The 22,029-nt window shown below is 46.5% G+C and overlaps 1 protein-coding gene across 1 annotated transcript in view; it reads right to left on the bottom strand.

The window, feature by feature from the left end:
* Positions 1-7,290: 7,290 nt before the first annotated feature.
* The window catches only part of LOC121497110 (collagen alpha-1(I) chain-like), a 43,677-nt gene continuing 28,938 nt past the window's right edge, over positions 7,291-22,029 (bottom strand). Inside the window, exon 3 of the mRNA XM_041766248.1 lies at positions 7,291-8,063. The gene's annotated coding sequence lies outside the window, so the exon portion shown is untranslated. The remainder of the gene's footprint in view (positions 8,064-22,029) is intronic.

Here is a 22,029-nt window from a genome sequence, read left to right as displayed (position 1 = left end):
AGTTATGTTTAAAGTTTCTTTTGAAAGGATTTATCTCGGAAAAATGAAAACAATCATAAAGTGTGAAAATATGGTCTGAAGGGTCTATAGTGTTGCTGCTGTTCAGAAGAGCCTCCCTGGAGCAGGGACGGTCACACGCTTGGTTATCAATACACTGGACCTGCCAAAGACCCTCCAAAGGACACAGTTTGCTTGAGGAGCAGGTCTCCTCTGTTCAGGTTCAAAGCCGAGAGACCGTAGCCTGACTTCCTTACTTTGTGCCTGGCCCTTCTGGAACCTGATGTTTGGCCGCATGCAGTTTTCCTGCCTCCAGTGTAGCAGGTGTTCCATTCATGCCCCAGCTGGTTCTTTGCGCCTCTGAGCTCATGTCTCACACCTACCTCCCTCCAGGGCCAAGGAGTCCTATTCTCTGGTCCTAGCAGTCTTGTCTTTCTCTCTCAGTATCCTTCACAGACTAGGAACTGGGGAGAAACCCACCCTCAGTGACAATAGTGTGACTATGTCTAGTAGACTTTTTCGAATTCTTACCTGACCTTGAAGCAACAGTTGATGCTACTGATCACACTCCCTTTCTCTAAATACAAATTCTTCTACTTTCAGGACACCCCATTCTTCTGGTTCTCCATATCTGACTCCTTTGCAGGTTTCATCACCGTAGGTCCAACTTAGTTTTCCTTAAAGCTCAGCCCTCAAATGCCACCTTTTCTTTTCTCACCCAACTTGATCTCACTCACCTCCACATTTCCAATTACCACAAAATATACTAATGCTTTCTATAGCTCTAGCTCCAGCCCACTCTCTCCTCCAAGCTCCAGATATATACAATTGCTTACCTGATATCTCCACCTGTCTCACTGATGTCATGACACCTCCATCTAACCCAACATGTTCAGAGTCTAACATGGTTTTCTTCCTCCCAACCAATCATAGTTCCTTTCCTTTGTTCCCAACCTCCACAAATGTAGTAGCCATCCAGTTTTTCATATAATATACCAGCAGTTATACCAGAGGTCCAGGAATCATCCCTGAATGTGCCTTTCTCCTGTAGCCCCCTTATTCAGTCCATCACCAAGTACTCTTGATTTTACTTCCAAATATCTCAAATGCATTCATGTCCCTCGATCATCATGTTAACTTGTGCCCCCTTCCAAATCATTCTCTACATAGAAGCCAACGGAATCTCTTAAAAATGCCAATTTGGTCATGTCATCCCTTTGCTTAAAATCCTTCAGTGGCTTCCCACTGCTCACAGATCAAAAACCAAAATCTTTAACTGGGATTATGAGCTCCTTATCTTGCTCCTACCTGTTTCTCATCTGTTCCTAACATCCCACTGCTCTTGCCATGCTAATTTCCTCTTCCAGCTTCTCAAATGAGGCATGTTCTCTCCTGCCATTGGGCCTTGGCACCTGCTCTTCCTACAACGGTTTTGCCTATTAACACCTACTTATCTTTCAGATTTCTCCCAGACTGTTCAAGAATGTCCCCTTTTATATGTTTTCATATGTATCTTCCCTTTATAGGAAAGAAGAATATTAATTATTACCTGTGGGATTATTTAATGTCTGGCTCCTTCCCTAGAGTGTAAAGCAGCTCCATAAAGACATGGAGTATCTATTCTGTGTGATCCATTACCTAATAAACTGGAAATGTTCAGTGTTTACTTAGTGAATGATGGTCCCTGTAGACTGACAGAGGTTCCCCAGGAATATACATGCTGTAGATTCAGTAGCTCTTCTCAGTTTAAAACGTCCCAAGGTTGGGGTGCCTGGATGGTTCAGTCAGTAGAGACGTGACTCTTGATCTCAGGGTCTTGGGTTCAAGCCCCACACTGAATATAGAGATTACTTAAGAATAAAATAAAACTAAAGTGCCCCAAGACAATGCTGTGATGAAATTTGTTTAGAATCTTCTAATCTGTGACCCAAGTGAAGAAATTATTTTCACCAAAAATGTAATTTTTTTTAAGTGTAATATTTTTTAATAAGATTCCATTCATGATAGCTTTAAAACTAACGGACCTCAGGGCATTTGGGCGGCTCAGTTGGTTAAGCATCTGGCTCTTGATTTTGGCTTAGGTCATGATTCCAAGGTCCTGGAATCAAGCCCTGCGTAGGGCTCCCTGGTCAGTGGGAGGCTGCTTCTCCCTCTCTCTCTGCCTGCTCCTCCTGTTTATGTGCTCTGTCAAATAAATAAATAAATAAAATCTTAAAAAATTTTTTAGAATCTTCTAACCTATGACCCCACTAGAGTGAAGAAATCATTTTCACCAAAAATGTTTTTTTTTTTTTTTAAAGATTCCATTCACAATAGCTTTAAAATTAATGGACTTCAGGGGCGCCTGGGTGCCTCAGATGATTAAGCATCTACCTCAGGTCATGATCTCAGGGTCCTGGGATGAGCCCCAAGTCAGGTTCTCTGCTCAGCATGGAGTCTGCTTCCTCTCCTCTGCATTTCCCCCTCCCCCACTGTGCTTTCTCAAATAAATAAAATCTTAAAAAAATAAAAGTAAAAAAAAAAAAAAAGCCAACAAAGTATATACAAAAGCTATGCAATGAAAACCATAAGATTTTACTTAAGGACATAAAGATGACCAAAATAGATACCATGGTTTTGATAGGAAGACAGTACTGTAAATATGTCAATTCTTCCCCCCAGTTATTCTGTAAATTACATACTGTTCCAAGTAAAGCCAAACACAGTACTTATCCATAGAAACTGATACACTCATCCTGAAATCCAGATTAAAGGGTAAAAGGCCAAGAACAGACAAGCAAATTCTGAAGAGGAAAAGGGTATGTGTGTATGGATGTATGTGCTGGGGGTAGGGAAGATGCTTATCAGACCAGACTTGTTTCTAGCCTGTTCATATAAAGGAACTTAGTATGTGACAAATCCCTTTTCAAATCAATCAGGAGAGGATGACCTAATGGTGTTGGAACTAAAAAAAGAAAACCAGAACTCTAACCTACACCATGATCAAAACTAAAATTAGGTCAACTAAAAACTATGTGAAGAAAATTTACAAGAAAATATAGGCTTATCTTTATATTGGAATAGAAAAGGATTTTTCAAAGACTAAAACACACAAAGCATAAGGGAATGATTGATAAACATGATATTTAAAAACTGTCACATTAGGGGCGACTTGGTGGCACAGTCAGGCATCCAGCTCTTGGTTGCTGCTCAGGTCATAATCTCAGTGTTATTGCATCAAGCCCCACATCAGCTTCCCTGCTCAAGGTGGAGTAGTAATCAGGGAAGGTAAATTAAAAGAGTGAAATAGTGAATAAAATACCTAGGAATAAGCCTAACCAAGGACATTAAAGACTTGTACTCTGAAAGCTATAAAACACTGATGAGGGACGCCTGGGTGGCTCAGCAGTTGAGAGTCTGCCTTTGGCTCAGGGCATGATCCTGGGGTCCGGGATCAAGTCCCACGTTGGGCTCTCTGCATGGAGCCTGCTTCTCCCTCTGCCTGTGTCTCTGCCCCTCTCTCTGTGTCTCTCATGAATAAATAAAATCTTAAAAAAAAAAACACTTATGAAAGAATATGAAGACAACACAAATATAAAGATATTCCATGGAGGCACCTAGGTGGCTCAGTCAGTTAAGCTTAAGACTCTAGATTTCAGTTCAGGTCATGATCTCAGGGTCATGAGATTGAGCCCCATGATGGCCCAGGCCCAAGAGTGGAGTCTGCTTAAGATTCTCTCTCTGCCCCTCACCCTGCCTGTATGCTCACATGCACTCTCTCTCTCTAAAGTAAATAAATAAAATCTTTAAAAAATTTCATGCTCATGGATTAGAAAAACTAATATTGCTAACATGTCCCAATAGATAAATAAATGTATGTCCAGACTACCTAGAAGTGCCCAGCTGGTTCTGCAGGTGAAAAGTGTGATTCTTGATCTTAGGATTGTAGGTTTGAGCCCCATGCTGGGTATAGAGATTATTCAAAAATAAAACCTTAGAAAAAAAATGCCATATTACTCAAAGGGATCTATGGATACAACCGTGTCCCTATCAAACTACCAACAACATTTTTCATGGAACTAGAATAATAGTAATATTTGTATGGAACCAGAGAAGAACGTGAATAGCCAAAGCAGTCTTGAAAAAAAAAAAAAAAAAAAGAACAAAGCTGGACACATAATCCTAGATTTCAAGATATATATACTACACAAAGCCATAGTAATATAACAATATGGTACTAGCACAAAAATAGACACAAAGATCAATGGAACAGAATAGAGGGCTCAGATATAAACCACATATATATGGTCAATTAATTCACAACAAAAGAGGCAAGAATATAATGAAGAAAAAGTCTCTTCAATAAATGGTGCTGAGAAAACTGGACAGCTGCATACAGAAAAATGAAACCAACCACCTCCTTACACCATACACAAAAAAAACCTCAAAATGCATGAAAGACCTAAATGTGAGACCTGAAACCATAAAACTCCTACAAGAAAATACAGGCAGGAATCTCTTTAACACTGACCTTAGCAACATTTTTTGAATAGGTTTCCTGAGGCAAGGGAAACAGAAGCAAAATTAAAGTACTGGGACCACACCAAAATAAAAAGCCTTTGCATGGCTAAGGAAACCATCAACAAAATGACAACTTACTGAATGGGAGAAGATGTTCACAAGTGATATATCCCATAAAGTGTTAATATTCAAAACACGTGGGACACTTGGGTGGCTCAGCAGTTGAATATCTGCCACTGGCTCAGGTTGTGATCATGGGGTCCTGGGATCGAGTTCCGCATCAGGCTCCCTGCAGAGTCTGCTTTTCCCTCTCTCTCTCTGTCTCTCATGAATAATTTTTAAAAATACATACTCGGGAACCCTGGGTGGCGCAGCGGTTTGGCGCCTGCCTTTGGCCCAGGGCGCGATCCTGGAGACCGGGGATCGAATCCCACGTTGGGCTCCCGGTGCATGGAGGCTGCTTCTCCCTCTGCCTATGCCTCTGCCTCTCTCTCTCTCTGTGCTCTGTGTGACTATCATAAATAAATTTTTAAAAAAATTAAAAAAAATACATACTCAAAATATGTAAAGAATACAACAATATCAAAAATACAATCTGATTAAAAAATGGGCAGAGGACCTGAACATTTTTTCAAAGAAGACATACAGATGGACAAAAGATCATGAAAAGATGCTCAGTATCACTAATATGGGGGAAATGCAAATCAAATCACTATGACATAGCACTTCATACCTGTCAGAATCAAAAGGAAAAAAAAAAGACAAGAAATAATAAAGGTTGGTAAGGCTGTGGCAATAATGGAATCCTCGTGCATTGTTGGTGGGAACATAAACTGGTACAGCCACTGTGAAAAACAGTATGGAGGTTCCTCAGAAAATTAAAAAAATTACCATAAAATCCAGTAATTCTACCATGGGGTATTTACCTAAAAAAAGAACAAAAACACTAGTTTGAGAAGATATATGCACCCCATGTCTATTGCAGCATAATTAATAATAGCCAAGATATGGAAGTAACCCAAGTGTCCACCAATAGATGAATGGATAAAACACACACACACACACACACAGGAATATTATTCAGTCATAAAAAAGGATGAGATCTTGTCATGTGCAACATGGGTGAATCTAGAGTATTATACTAAGTGAAATATGTCAGATAGAGATAGACAAATACCATATAGCCTCATTTACATGTGGAATCTAAAAACAAAACAAAACAAATCTATAAATAACAGGAAAAAAACTAATTGCTTCCAGGCAAGGGCAAAATGGGTGAAGGGAGGTGGGAGATACAGGTTTCTAGTTACAATATAAGTCACAGGGATAAAAGGCACAGCACAGAGAATATAGTCAATGGTATTGTAATAATGTTGTTATGGTCACAGATGGTAGCTACAATCGTGGTGAGCATAGCATAATGTATACATTTGTAAAATCACTACTGTACACTTGAAATTAACATTGTCGATTTTTAAAAAACTGTATGGTACTGGCACATAAAGAGATACCCAGATCAAGGGGACAATATAGAGCCCAGAAATAAACCCACATTTATATGGTCAATTTACTTATGACAAAGGAGGCAAGAATATACAATGGAGAAAAGACATCCTCTTCAATAAAAGGTGCTGGAAAAGCTCAATAGCTACATGCAAAGGAATGAAACTCACCACTTCCCTACACTATACACAAAAATACTCAAAATGGATTGAAGACCTAAATGTGAGACCTAAAGCCATAGAACTCCTAAAAGAAAACCCAGGCATTAATCTTTGACATCAGCCTTGACGACATTTTATTGGCTATGTCTCCTGAGGCTAGAGAAACAAACACAAAATTAAACTACTAGGGTCACACTAAAATAAAATGCTTTTTGCACAGCAAAGGAAACTATCAACAAGATAACAAAGCAACCTACTGAACGGGAGAAGATATTCGAAAATTATATATCCCAAAAGAGCGTAACACCAAAAGTATATAAAGAACCCATACAAGTCAATACCCAAAACACAAAGTACTCAATTAAAAATGGGCAGAGGGCCTGAATACACATTTTTTTCTTTTTTCTTTATTGTTTTTGAGAGAGTACACGTGATTGAGTGCCCACGTCCCAGGGTGGGGGGAGAGGAAGGGAAGAAGAGAGAAAACCTTCAACAGCCTTCATACCCGTCCTAAATAAAGCCAATGCAGGGCTCAATCTCCACCCCAAGGATAAGCTGAGCTGAAATCAAGAGTTGTACACTTATCGGGTACCTAGGTGGCTCACTTGGTTAAGTGTCTGCCTTCGGCTCAGGTCATGATCTCAGGATCCTGAGATGGTGCCCCAGCTGGGCTTCCTGCTCAGTGGGGAGCCTTTTCCCTCTCCCTTTGCCCCTCCCCCTACTTGCACTCGCAAGCACATATGATCTCTCTCTCATATGAATAAATAAAGTCTTAAAGGAAAAAAAAAGAAGTTGGATGCTTAACCAACCAAGCCACCAAGATGCCCTCAGAATAGACCTTTTTCCTAAGATATACAGATGGTCAATGGACACATAAAAAGATGCTCAACATCACTAATTATCAGGGAAATACTCATGAAAACCACAATGAGCTATCACCTTACACCTGTCAGAATGGCTATTATCCCAAAAGACAAGAAATAAGTGCTGGCAAGGATGTGAAGAAAGCAGAACCCTTGTGCACTGCTGGTGGGAATGCAAACTGGTGCAACCACTCCGGAAAAAAGAATGGAGGTTCCTCAGAAAATTAACAATAGAACCACCACACAATCCAGTAATTCTACTAATGGGTATTTATCCAAAGAAAACAAAAACAATAATTTGTGTTTATTGGAGCACTATTAAAAGCCAAGATATGGGAGCAACCCAAGTGTCCCTCCATAGATGAATGGATAAAGATGCGGCACCCCAAGACACATGCACTTGTGTACACCACACACTGGAGCATTACTGAGTCATAAGAAAAAATGACCACAGCCTGGTCATTTGTGACAACATGGATTATGCTAAGTGAAATAAGTCAGAGAAAGATAAATACTGTATGATTTCACTTATATGTGGAATTAAAAAACAGTGTCTTAAATACAGAAGTGCTGCTGGCCAAAGGGGAAGTGAGTGGGGAGATAAGTGAAAGAAATAAAGGGGTCGAGAGGTATAAACTTCCAATTATAAGTGGCAGAGATGAAAAGTACAGCATAAGGAACACGATCAAGAATATTGCATTAATGTAGGTGACAGATGGTGACTGTACTTATTGTGGTGAGCAACGCCTAATATACAGAATTGCTGAGTCAGCATGTTAAAAAAGCGAGATGCTACTTCACACCTTTCATAGGTGGTAACGTCAGCAGATTATTATTTTTCAAACAAAGAAAAAAATGGGACGGTACAACACTAGTTGTTTATTGCAGTAACAGAAGGCAGTGGGCCTGGAGGGAGCACTTGGTCCCAGCTGCTCAGTCCAAGTTGTCCAGGAGGCAGCAACAGCAGAGAGCAGTCCAGCACGCGGCAAGGGCTGCCTGACACCCAGCATCTGTCTTCCTTTCTTGTTCCCTCTGTACACTGAGGGCAGGGCAGGGGAAGGAAGGGGAGGGGAAAGGGAGGGAAAGGGGAGGAGGGCAGGGGAGAGAGAGATCCAGTCAGAGGGGATCAAGGCAGGAGCATCCTAGGTGGGCAGCAGCGGGCACAAACCATGGAAGACTGGCTCTTGGTCCCCACAGTCCCGGGGGGGGGCGGGGGTTAGGTCAGTCCCAAGAGAGCGGGAGCCACGCCTGCCTGGGTTGTTGTTCCACCTCTGCTCCAGCGTCTGGCACACATCAGGAACTCATGGAACATCTCTTAAATGTAGGAACGCAGGGGACATCTGCTCAGCAGCTGTCAGACCACTGTGTCCTATCACCTCCTCTTCCCCAAGCTGACAGTGAAACTCAACCCTGTACCCAAGTGACCCAGTTTGGAGTAAGCCCCGCCTGCAGTGGGGTGTGGCACGCACTGGCTGGAAGCTTGGCGGCATATCTCATTTAATCCTCACCAATGGCTGTGTCGCCCTCAGCAAGTCTGTCTCAGACACTGTCCCAAGTGTAAACTGGGGAATCCCTTTAAAAGAGAACAGGGTGGGGGCGCCTGGGAGGCTTGCCACCTCCTGCACAGGGCGTGACCCCAGGGCCCTGGGACTGAGCTCCCCTCTGGGCTTCCTGTCCCCGCCCCTCCCCCAGCTAGCGTGCACGCGTTTGCTCTCAAATAATTAAAAGAAAAAAAAAAGAACAGGGGGCAGGTGGGGTACATCCAATTTTTAACCACAAAATCCACATTTAAGATTTTTCCTACAAAAACAATAGTCTCAGTGTCCAGATATGTGTGAGTACCACGGAACCAAATGACCCCAAGCAACCAACCACTTCGGTGCCAGCGGCAGCCTGTAGAGCTGGCTGAAGCGGTGCAGCCCAAATGGAACAGCCACTAACAAGACCTAGCTGGTTCTTCCATGTTGCCAATGAGGCCGCAAGGTACAGGCATGCCTGTGTGGTCTGTACAAGGGAGAGGCTTTTACTTCCCATTTTACATCTTCCTCAATCCAGGTCTGTCTGACCCCAAAGCCACACGCAAGGAAGGCTGCTCCTGGACTGTTGCTCCCGGGGCCCCCGGGGGCAGAAGTCAGCGCCACTCCAGTCTCAGCACACATTGGACCCTCCCAGCCTCTGCCACGGTGCTGGCCCCTGGGTCCTTGGGGCAGCTGGCCGTGGCCGACCTGGGCTCCCTGGGGGCACCGGCCTCCATCCCAGCAGCCTGCCCCATGTCACTGTCACAGACACACACCACCCCCACCCGCCCGGGGCCAGCTCCACTGACTGTGCTCCCAGTTCATCCCTGGCCTGACCTGGCCCCACCTATCACACACCCCCCACAGGGCAGCTCTGGGCAAACCCAGCGCAGTGGATTCCCAGCTTGGCTCCCCACCCCTCTGAGGAGCTCAGGCACCAGAGGCCCTCCAAATGGCACCCGCTGCCAAGGTCCCTCCTGCTGCGGCAACACCGGCGGGTGGCACCACAGGAGCTACCAAACCAGCCCCAGCCTCTCTGGTTCTTCCCCTGTGAGTGTGGGTCCGGGTGCCAAGTGAGGCCCAGGGAATGAAGGTACCGAGTGAGAAGGAGCAATGCGTCTCTGTGCGTGCACACCCCGGAGGGGCCTGCAGCCCTCTGAGGGCCACCTTCAGGTCCCCGACCATCCCCGGCTCTGCTTTCTGCTCGACCCTGAAGGCCAACATCATGCTCTTTCTCCTTGCTTCTTCCGCAGAGCCCCTCCTTCACGCCACCGCCACATCACCGCCAGGGCCCTCAGCACCTCCCCACCAGACCCCAAGAGCAGCCCCCGCGCCCGCAAACCGCTGGCCAGCGATTAGGCCACTGGGCTCGTCCTCTCCTCCATCCTGGAAGCGTGCCCCTCACGCTTCTACCACTGCCGCCCTGGATTCCGCGGACATGGGACACACAGCACCTCAGCCAAGGCACCTGCCTGCTGCTCCTGGGCACCACCTGCCTCATTCTTACCTTTGTCATTGAGGTCTGTACGGCCCTTCGCCTACACAGGCAAAAAAACACCGGGGGCCATTTACAGAGGAGGCAACTGCTCAAGAGAAGCCTACGTGGTCTGCCCAAAACCAGCCAGAAGGCAGCACTCCCGTGTTTCCTGCCTTCTGGTGTAGCACACTCCTCCTATTCTGCACTTAATGCCCATCACACTGCTGCTTGCTTACAACATCCAGGCTGGGGGACCCACATCACTCAATCAGTTAAGTGTCCGACTCTTGATTTCTGCTCAGGTCATGATCTCAGGGTCATGGGATCGAGCCCTGTGTTGGGTTCCATTGCTGGGCAAGCAGCCAGCTTAGGATTCCCTCTCTCTTCCTCTCCCTCTGCCCCTCCCCCATCTCTAAAAAGACACAAAACATCTAGGCTCCTGCTTCTTCCAGCACTTTCTCCATGGCCACTGGACTATCTAGTCAGAGTGCATGGATCCCAGGAGTCTGTACCTTCCCATCTTCAGCAGCCCTGCTACCCAACCCTGTTGAGGGCCCCAGGTACTTCACAGTCAAGTTTCTTTGCTTTTTCAAGACCGAGATCAGACCGGTCTGCCTCTGCGAGGAAGGCTGCTCCTCAGACTAGCCCAGTCGTGACTCAGTCAGCCTCACAGTCCCTTTCAGGAGACCCCGGAGTGCTACATGGGAGGTAGCCCAGTGCTTCCTCTTCATGAGTCAGGGAACCTGATTCTAGGCACATGCACAGTGTGAAGGCTAGCAAGGGAACAACTGATAACCCAAAGGAAAGTACTGATACTCTGTGGTGAATTTCCTCTGGGTTTCAAACACCAAAGCCTGCATTTGGTGGGTACAGAACTCTGGTCTCTAGAAAGCTGGGTGCGGTCAGGATAGGTTTGCTGGGAGGAGGCAGGTGCCCACTTAGGCTTGCATTCACAGAGCAGAGGGCTATGCCGAAGCCCCTGCAATGCTCACTACTGAGGTGGGTGGGCAGAGACCACCTAGCACAGACCAGCCCATGCAGGAAGTCCATGTACTCTCCACCTCACCCTCCAACACACAAGATCCAACCCGCAGGGGGTGCTAGCTGTGTTCTCAGAAAGGCTCTGTCCCCATTTCCCCAGCTGCCTGTTACAGCTGCCACAGGATCTCTTCCCAGGAAATTGAGGTTCAGCAGGAAGAATGAGAGAGAGAGAGAGAGTGTGTGTGTGAGTACACGTGCGCACGTGTGTGTAAGGCAGTAGGTTTCTCACCAGATCCTGGAGATAGAAGTTCAGAGAGAAGCAGAGAAGGAATCCTCCCTGACACTGTTACTCCAATCCAGGTCACAATTCCCAAAAACACCCTATTCCAATTTAGTGGGAGGCACCACAATTAGGATTTCAGAACAGATTTTATTTTTTTTAAGATTTTATTTATTTATTCATGAGAGACAGAGACAGATAGACAGAGGCAGAGACACAGGCAGAGGGAAAGCAGGCTCCATGCAGGGAGCCCGATGTGGGACTTGATCCAGGGACTCCAGGACTAAGCCCTGGGCCGAAGGCAGGCGCCAAACCGCTGAGCCATCCAGGGATCCCCAAGAACAGAGATTTTAATGAGACATTATCAAATTGGATTTAAATATAGGCTCATCTACACACTGGCCACATAACCTTGGGCACAACCTCTCTTAGCCTCAGTTTCCATGTTGTAATATAAGAGGGACATTGGTAATCTACACTTCACAGGTTGCTGGGAAAATCAGGAGACCAGGTATGTAAAATGCTTCGCACAGCACCTAGTACACTGTAAAGCTTTCTATCAACTTTCCCTGGGTCCTCACCATTCTTCAAATGACCATGACCGTGCAAGGCAGACCCCTCCCCTGACTGAGTGAGCCTGTTGTAGACAGCTCCACATAAGTAGAGGGAAGGGGGATCTCACCCAGACTCTGAGGAGAAGCCTCAGAAAGAGCAAGAGGCTGGGAGGCAGAGTCAGAGGCCATCCTGGGAGCAAAAGGCTGTACTTAGGTAAGCTGGCTCTTCACTGTCTGAAGGACACAGCAGGTTCAGCCCAGGGGAAGGATATGGCCAAATCCAGTCTGAGGGAAGGGGGCAAAGGAACAGAGCCACCAGGCCCCATTTCTAGCAGACCCATGGTGGAAGAACATAAAAATGCCGGTACGGGACCTGCCAGGAGCTCAGGGCCCTGCCCTCATCTCAACCCACACACATACATACACAGTCCCCATCCCTTCTTCTTTGGCTCAACCAACCACATGGCATCATAGCCCAAAGTCAGGCTCAGGGGGGCATGGTCTGAGTGTGAGAAACTTAGGCAGGGCTGGGGACAGAGCAGCTTCCAGGGGCAGGGAACAAGGGGCTGCTATGCTGAGTCTGGGATAGAAGGAGGACCAGACCAGCATGGGTACAAAGAGCACAGAGGCTATAATCCACAGGCCAGAGACACTTGTACCTGGACTGTGCAGCCCATGCCTAGTGACAACCCGTCTCATCGACTGACAGCCCAGGCAGCCTGGGCTCTGTGGCCACCCATCCCAGCAGGAAACCCCACTGAGGGTTTCTCAGGCACCTGCCAAGTCAGCAGCCTTCCCATGCAGACAGTGACACCTGTGAGCACAGATACCAGCCAGCCTCCAGGATCTGTATACTCCCTCAACCCTCCCCCTTCGCTCCCTGCCCAAAGACTGGCTGGCCTGCCCAGGGCAGAAGAACGTCCCTTCTCCACTTTAGCTCCAGAAATAGCTGCCTGATTCACTAGCCAGGCCCCTCCCAACGTTTAGGCCAGCGACATAACTTGAAGTTGTGTTACTGTGTGAACAGCTCTCCTTCCACACCCCATCCCTATCTTTCTGATTCTTTGAGAAGCAGCTGATCTGCTTTCTGGCAGACTTGGTCCCTCACTCTCCAGCATCTAAACCAAACCCAGACAAGGCGACCATCAGGGCACTAAAGCAAGAGCCACAGTACTTGGAAGTACTGATGCCTTCTCTCAACATCCCCAGGTTCACAAGACTCTAATTCCTTCCTTCTCAGTCTGGACCCCAAGGCAGCCTCCCCTGACTCAACCCTTCCCTTTACCTCTCAGAAGCTCAGTGTTCCCACCTACAGAAAAGGCAGGGTTCATAGTGGTATCTGTAATGAGGCCCCATAGAGATGAGAATGCATTGGCAACAAGATATGGCTTGATCTCCCCTCCCGGGCCCTGGAGCCATGTGCCAGACAGGAGAAGCTAACAGCTGGCCCTGAGAACAGCAGAAGAGAAAAGGAGCAAAGATGTTCTCATCGTCATCCTTCACCTCTGCATCACCAAGGTGCACGGTCCCCATCACCTGGAGTTCTAAGCATCTCCTCTGAGGGGCCTTCCTGACCCAGCCCAGGAAGCATCTTTCTGACTGAACTGCTACTACCACACTATCACTGCTGTCATTCGAGAACAGCCTTGGAAATACCAAACGGTGCTACCAAACTGAAACAGAGATGGGACCTAGGCAAGGCTCTGGATGACAGGGAAAGTGCCCAGCAGTCTGTGTTGCTGAGAGCCCTGAATAGCTTGGGAGTAAGCACAGGAGACCTTCCCACAGTACGCCAGCCATCGTACTATTTCCCTCATGTCACTGGAATAGAACAAGCCCAGGATCATCTCAGAAATAGCTGGTTTGTCATCAGGATTTCTAAATGCCCTACCTAGACTCGGAGTTCCTCAAGTGCAGGGAATGGGCCTTCCCTCAGCACTGCCCCCACAGGGCCTGACACACAGAAAGGCAGTGTGGGGTAGGAGGGGATGGGGATGAGGAACATGCCATTTCTGCTAACACACAGCACCAAAAACCTTCCAGCCGAGCACAGATGGTCACAGTGGGCAGGCGCAGGGTCCTGGCCCCATTTTATAAGGGCTGCACAGCCCATGGTCTCATCCTGTCATGGGCTCAGAGTTCCAAGGCACTGGTGATTCATAGCGTCTTTATGCAGAAGAGCTGTAAGTTGGCTCATCTGCAAACGTGGACAATGTCTAGTAAGAAATTAAGAGAATAACCATCAAGAAAAGAATTTCACACCCAGCTATCTCTACCTCCTAACTGAGCCTGTCTGCCAAGAGCAGAGGGGCACAAAGGAAGTCTCATCTGGAGGTAGACCTGGGACAGGACAGCTGGATCCATCAAAAGCTCACCAGTTGTCAAGGGTCCTGGGACTAGGTCTAAACTGGTGCAGAGAAAAAACCAGTTCCTATAGCAATGCCAAATGCCAAGGTATTTCAGAAAAATATTGTACTTTCCGAGGAAAAACTTCACATATAATTCTATTAATGCTAAAGGCTGTACCAAGAACTGGATGAAATGAAAACAAATTATAAGAACCAGCAGACATGGGGGAGAATATTATGCCTCACAAAGCTGCCCTGGAGGGGGGAAGACAGGAAGCCTCAACAGCCTCAGTTGTCAGTGGGTTCAGGGTTTTAGGTCCCAAGATGGAGCCAGATCTGTGAACAAGGCCAACTTGGGCTGGGGGGGGCAAACTCAGAAAGAGCCTGTACCCAAGAGTAAGCCAGCTATAGTAAGGTGTCCTGCCTAGCACCAATGCCAACTACCAAGTGACGAAGTGCCTCCACAATCACAAGGAAATGGCCAACTAAGTGTAGTCAATGACAGGTAATACGTAAAAGTGGAACTGTAACACGCTGTAAAAGCCTATCAAATATCAAAATGAAGCATGATGTTACAAGTGACCAGTGGTACTTAAGTCTGGGTCTAAAATTAGACAGTGAGTAAAGCTCAGTTTTGGTCTGTAAGCCTTGCCCTTGGCGGGGGAGGTGGTGGTGGTGTATTTATCAGAAACTGACCTTCAAAGACATCATTCTCCTTGTGCTTTAAAACTCTTACCCATAGGAAATGAAAGCATGAACTTGAACAAGTAGGTATTTGTGCACCCATGTTATAGCAGCATATTCACAGCCAAAAAGTGGAAGCAGCCCAAGTGTCCATCAATGGAGGAATGGATAACAAAACATAGGACTCATGGGTGGCTCAGTCAGTTAAGCATCCAATTCTTGGTTTCAGCTCAGGTCACAATCTCATGGGTTGTAGAATCAAGCCCCACGTCCCCCATGTGAGAGCTCCTCCCTCAGCAGGGAGTCGGTCTGAAAGATTCACTATCCTTCCCCCCCTTCCCCAAGGAGGGGATGCAAGGAAGGTGGTTAACATACTATCTGTTATTTCATACCCCACTGAGCAGGAGGAAAGATGCTTAGAACCAAGGAATCAGAGAAACAAAGCAAGAAGAGAGCAAGAGATGAGAAACCACAAACTCCCAATGTCTCTGGCTCTTGAATATAAGACAATCACTGTCATGATTTTGGAAGCTAAAACAGAAATCAGAAAATTATTATTATTTTTAAAGATTTTATTCATTTATTCATGAGAGACAGAGACAGAGAGTGAGGCAGGCACAGGCAGAGGGAGAAGCAGGCTCCATGCAGGAAGCCCGATGCAGGACTTGATCCCGGGACTCTAGGATCACACCCTGGGCCAAAGAAGGCAGGTGCTAAACCGCTGGCCATCCAGGGATCCCCAAAATCAGAAAAAAATATTATTTTCCTGGTTTTCAAGCACTGGGTTACAGGAAAAAAATGGAGAGGTAGTTCACTTGGAGGGGAGCTGGCTCTTTGAAACTTGCCCCAAAGGGCAGATATCGCCAAGGTGGTAGCTGCTGGGTTCTACCAATTAGTGTCCAGGCACAGAGAGGTACAGGTTCTTCTGTTATCAGCAACTCTAGTCTGACTCACACTGAGCTGCCCGCCTCAGGAGTCTCATTCAAACAGGACTTGCTGCATTTTGGAACAATGTAAACATTGCCATATTGTTTTTACTGAATACAAAGTGTGTTCTTTATCTTAGGTATATAGACCATACCTGGCTTCTAAGTGTACTAGATTCTTGTGTTACTGATTAACAGATACATTCATGCAAAACACCCCAGGTTATTTCCTCCTCCTACTGTCAGGCTTAATTTTGCAATAATAAAGAGTTGTGTTTTCACCTGAATGCACCTCAGTTTAGAGCCCTGGTTAAGTACAAGGTGAGTTCTGAGGTCAGGGATGGAAATCTTCAATGAACATGGGGAGGGGATTCAAGGCAGATTTCACTTGTAAGGACTGTCTACCCTTCCTAGCTCCCTGCCCACCATGAGCAACAATGGTCATGCTTATAGATTTGGGAAGAAATGTATAGGGTGCCTGGTCCCACTGTGTCCTCCACAACAATCCCTGCTGTCCTGTAACCCTGCCACATGCCAACATCACCCCCAAATGCAGGTCCTCACCCACTGAGATGTGACGTTTGGTGAATGTGATGCCAGAGATTTCCCCAGTGGAGAAAGGAAGACAGAGTGGGTGGCCTGGTCGATAAGACTGTGACTAGAACTCTGTTAGCCAGGAGACAGGGCTGGGTTCAGGGAAACAGCTTCCTTCTGTGGTCAACTGAGGAATTCTGGCTAGCTTGGTACTGCAGCCTGATCAAAAAAAGTCTACTATGGGGGCACCCAGGTGGCTCAGTGGTTGAGCATGTGCCTTTAGCTTAGGTCATGATTCCAGGGTCCTGGGATCAAGTCCTGCATCGGGCTCCCCACAGGGAGCCTGCTTCTCCCTCTGCCTGTGTCTCTGCCTCTGTGTCTCTCACGAATAAATAAAATCTTAAAAAAAAAAAAAAAAAAAAAAAAAAGTCTACCAGATCAATCAACTACCACTGCATTGCCAGAAAATTTCCATTTCCAAAAGACAGGCTAATCCTTACTATGAAAACCCCAAAGTGAGGGAACTAAGCGGGCTTAGCCATGGAGATGGAGTAGCCACGTGGGGAGCCTCCAATGTGTCAAGAATGACAGAAGGCATGCGACCTGCTCCCCATCCACTGAACAGTGTTCAGCTGCCCAAAGCAGGGTGTTTATTTATAGCACCACCAAGTGTGGAGAACAGGAGCATCTCAGCAAACTCTGAAAGCCCAGCACACTCAACTCTCTTGCAGCTCTGCCATCATTGTGGACAGGAGCTCCCCTTCCCCAGATCATAGCACAAGCAGAATCAAGAGATTGCTCCTGGGCCTAGTAGCTCACCAAGGAACCCTGGAGGGAGGAGGAGAGGGAGCCCTGGAGTTGGACACCCTGGTGTCCACTCTGGGTGCCAGCTGGAACGTGTGACCACATCTCCCACGCTCAGGTTCCTCACCTACAAAATGGAATGAATAATAGCACCTATTCCCTCATTGGGTTCTTCAGGGACTTAATGACTTAATCCACACAGGCCAGGGCCTAGTATAAAGGGGTACTCAGCTGCTATTATTCCTCCCAAGACAAGGGATCTGAAGGTGGGAAGGTAGGGCTCCCTAACTGGTGAGTACCTGGAAGCAACAGAGGCCTAACAAAGCTGGTAGAGAGATTCTATAGGCAGTTTTCACTTTATACAAGAGTCTTTCTGAGGAATAAACAAGGGACTCAGAAATGGGGTAAAAGAAGCATCTACTTCTCCTTGGCACTACCCAAGCAAGCTGCAGGTATAGACTTAGCTGGCTATTCTCTGAAGCAACAGCAAGCATTACTAAGAAAAAAATATAAGGAGTGCCTGGGTGGCTCAATGGTTGAATGTCTGCCTTTGGCTCAGGTCATGACCCCGGGGTCATGGGACTGAGTTCCACATCAGACTCCCTGCAGGGAGCCTGCTTCTCCCTCTGCCTATGCCTTTGTCTTTCATGAATAAATAAAATCCTTATAAAAAATATATGAAGACTCATCAGTTTTAAGCTCTTAAGGAAGGGAGCCACTTCCTCCTCTGTCAGCTCAAACCCTTCAAGAGACCTCACTTGGCCTAAACTTTCTTGCAACAGCTGAGAGCAGTCCTTGGTATGGGAAGCAGGCAGTTTATCCCAGAGGGGACCAAGCTGACCAGGAGGATATGCTGGGAGTCAAGCGAGTAAAGGGAGCTCAGGGTCCAGAGGCCGGCTAACCTAGGGAGGGTGGAACCCACAGAAAATGCCTTCTCCACACAGGCCTCTTGGGAGCCTTTCCTTCGGATCTACAGGCACAGGGCATCCCGTCCACAGCCTCCAGGAATTGTGGTTATTACCCGTGGCTGCCCAAGGGAACTTGGATGGGGGGTGGGGGTGGTGGTGGATACTGATCCTTTATAAAGCTACCCATGAAACACACCCCACCCAAAAGCAAAAATCCATTTTTTACCCATTAAGAAGAGTCAAATCTTGACTTTCTCTAAAATCCATCAGGCTACAAAGTATCCCAGGCTACCAAAGGGAGTCATTTCATGGATAAGTGGGAAAAGCTCAGAGGGAACCAAAAAAAAAAGTCTAATGATGATTTTTCCCTAAGGAAACTGAAATCTTTCCCAGGCTACTCCCAATTTATGGCCTTTAATCAGGGAAAGGGGTCAGATGCTTGGGACCCCAAGGAAAAAGCTCTCCGCATAACACCCTGCCTCCAAGAACATCCCAGAAGGACAGTGGGCAGGGCAGGGGTACAGTGGGTAGAGGGCTCTATGTGCTTCTTCAGCTACAGACAGCCTTTAAATTCTAAGGACATCTACAGAAAGTGTGCCACTTTTGATCAAATGAGGAAAAAGCCACCGAGCCCAGCAATGGGAAAAGGCAGGGAACAGTATTCTCAAAACCAAAAGAGCGGCAACCTGACAGCTACAGCAGCAAGCTTCCTGCTGCAAGCTGATAAGGCTTTCTAGAAGAGTCGATAGGAAAATCAATGTTTCCTGAAGGAGGGGAGCCAGGCAAGTCTGGAACAAAAGACTAGGGCAGGCTATAAATAGTGTCAGGATCCATTCATTGGTCTGTCTCTGTGGGTTCCTCAGCCCCTACCCAACTGCTGGCTCAGCTCACAGAGTAAGAACAGAGTCCTCTTCACTCCTGTACTTCAAAAGGGCCAGCTCCTCCAGATACAGATTTACCAAATTCAGGGGTTATGCTTGCTACATCCAGCCCATTTAAGTAAGATGTAATGCCCTTAACCTATCTGTGGCTCAGTTTCCTAACATGAAAACTGGAACAATAAAATAACCCATGTCTTGGGATTGTTATGAAGATTATATGATCAATTCCTTGAAAACCGGTTAGCACAGTGCCAGGCACAAAGTAAAAACAGGCAACAAACTGTAGCTATTATCATTGCTGTTATTCAAAGAACTAAATAAAAGGTAAAAAGGAAAAGCAACCTATGTTAGAGTTTTACCCTGTACTGAGCTCTTTCAAAACAATACTATGCGCTGAAGGGACACTCCTGCATGAAGTCAACAGAGGCACTGACATCTAAAACAGAGCCATCGGGGGTGCCTGGGTGGCTCAGTCAGATGTGTATCCAACTCTTGATTTCAGTGCAGGTAGTGATTTCAGGGTCCTGGGATCAAGCCCCACATCAGGTTCCATACTCAGCATGGAGTCTGCTTATTATTCTCCCTCTGTTCCTCCCCTTGCTTGTTTGTTTCCTCTCTCAAATAAATAAATAAATAAAATATTTAAAATGGAGCCTTCAGTGACAAATGATCACCACTCCTGAACACCTGTGTAGCCTAGAGGGCGGAGATGCAGCTAAGGATATACAGGATTTGAGGAACTGAAAATGGAGGGAAAAAAAAACAACAACAACAGACCCAACAACACTTTCATGTAGTATTAAAGTTGCTGCAAATATATTCCTTGAACAGAGACTAACATACTAGTTGAAATTCAACAAGGGATGCTTCATAAAAAACTGGACACAAAGGGATGCCTGGGTGGCTCAGTGGTTGAGCGTCTGCCTTCAGCTCAGGGCGTGATCCTGAAGTCCCAAATTGGGCTCCCTGCAGGGAGCCTGCTTCTCCCTCTGCCTATGCCTCTGTTTCTTTGGGTCTCTCATGAATAAACAAATTATTTTTTAAAAAACTGGACACAGAACAAAAGATTTTTACCAAAATATTAACTACTATCTCTGGAGAGCAAAATTATTTACATTCTATGTTGAAGAGCTATCTCTGTAATTTAAAAAGTTATCTTAAGACCAAGGCCATGTTTCTCTGTGAGAGAACGGGAGTGTAACCCAGAAGTAGCAGCCTGGGGGGTGGCAGAGATGCCCTAAGTTGGGATGTGGGAAAAGCCACTGTCCCAGTCATGCTGGTTGGGGTCACCACACCAGTGTAGCAGCTGTGGGGATATGCCTTCATTCAATGATGTGGACACCGATCATCTTCGCACTAGAAACATTTTATCTTTTTTTTTTTTTTTTAATTTTTATTTATTTTGATAGTCACAGAGAGAGAGAGAGGCAGAGACATAGGCAGAGGGAGAAGCAGGCTCCATGCACCGGGAGCCCGACGTGGGATTCGATCCCGGGTCTCCAGGATCGCGCCCTGGGCCAAAGGCAGGCGCTAAACCGCTGCGCCACCCAGGGATCCCGCACTAGAAACATTTTAGTTTTAAAATGTTTAAATGTGTCATGTCCTTCTTTTTAGGACAACCCTGGAGAGCCACAGTATCACCGGAATATCGATTTCTCCCCCACTAAGGCAAACCACAGTGACCGCTGGAAAGCTGGCACTAGGTCTGTGCAGGCACCTCGCCACACCAGCGGGGGTAGGTATGGCCAGAGCCCGGAGCTGGCCCCTCCAGCACAGCTCATGCCTAGTGACTGTCTGGAAGGGTATGTTCTAAGGCCAGATTCCTGACACTCCAGGTGAGCCCACTCTCCCAGGGAGGTCCAAACCCCACAGTCCTGGCTCCAATCCTAGAGACTGACCGGCTCTGTCCTAGAAGCACCTTCTGATTCCCAAGATGCCATTTACCCAAAGCAGTGTCCCCTTTATGCCCACCTAACCAATTTCCTCATTATTTCTATCAACGTAGCCTTAAAAAGCTCCAGCAAGAGATGAAATGAATGTACAGGTAAAAATAGCATTAGAGCAGAAAACCCAGGCCATACCTGGGGAAAAGGGGCTAAGGACAATGAGGCAAAACTGGCCTGGGAGCTGGTGAGGACCCCCCCCACACACACACCTTCTGTTCCCCTGGGACAGTGAGGTCTAGCCAACCCAGCAGCTCCCAGTCAGCAGGCAATGAGCACATCCCACCAACCAGGTCAGTAATTGGATCTGCAAGAGCAGTTGCCTTTTTATACTCCATTATCCCTGAGTGCTGGGCAGGCTAAGGCTGCTGAAAAGGCAAAACAGAGAGTGTTTTGCATAAAGCATCTGACCAAACCAGAATACATTCCTATATCCAAGAGAATGGAAATATCTGAGGCTATGTTTAGGAGCCCATGGTCCCCCAGAGTCTTCGTGAGCACACATGATGCCCAGGTCCATGACACCTACAGCAGTCGCTAGAGGGACGTCATCAAAGCACTGTCCACTGCTGAACAGATCTATCAAGTTAAAGCCTGAAGTCACAAGTGTGTGGAACAAGAGTCAAAGCTGGTACTGAGAGCCCAATGCATTCACTCAAGGCCAAGCTTACCTGTTTTTGTGAAAAGAACAAAGTTGCAGTGGAGTGTCTCCAGAAAGAACTGGACTTTACCCATAGAACCCATTTCCCTTACCGCTGCTAACCAATAACACTATTCCTAATTTTGATGTATTTTAATTAAGGATATTTCCTAATGGAATGCAAAAGAGCATAAAAGTTAAGAACAGTTTGAAATCAGACAGACCTGGGTTCAATTTATGGCTCAGGAAATTACTTTCTGCCTTTAGGTAAGTTACTTCCTCTCTCCAAATCTCATTCTCATCTCTAAAATGGGAAACCACCATCACTGCTCTAAGGGTTCAATCAGATAATGTAGACAAAGCACCTGAAGAACAAGTTCTAATTAGAAATATTACCATTTATTTAGTGCCTGAACCAAGGGAAACAGGAAGATGAAGGTAGAAAATTTTTATTTTACTCATTCATGGGAGGCCACATGACACAGAGTCCAGCTCTGGGTCAGACACGGGGAGGGGGCGAGGGGAACC

This window comes from Vulpes lagopus, chromosome 8 (genome assembly GCF_018345385.1).
Source record: "Vulpes lagopus strain Blue_001 chromosome 8, ASM1834538v1, whole genome shotgun sequence".
Taxonomy (NCBI): Eukaryota; Metazoa; Chordata; class Mammalia; order Carnivora; family Canidae; genus Vulpes; species Vulpes lagopus.
The sequence above is the reverse complement of the archived record's forward strand: the minus strand, read 5'-3'. Positions and strand labels throughout refer to the sequence as shown.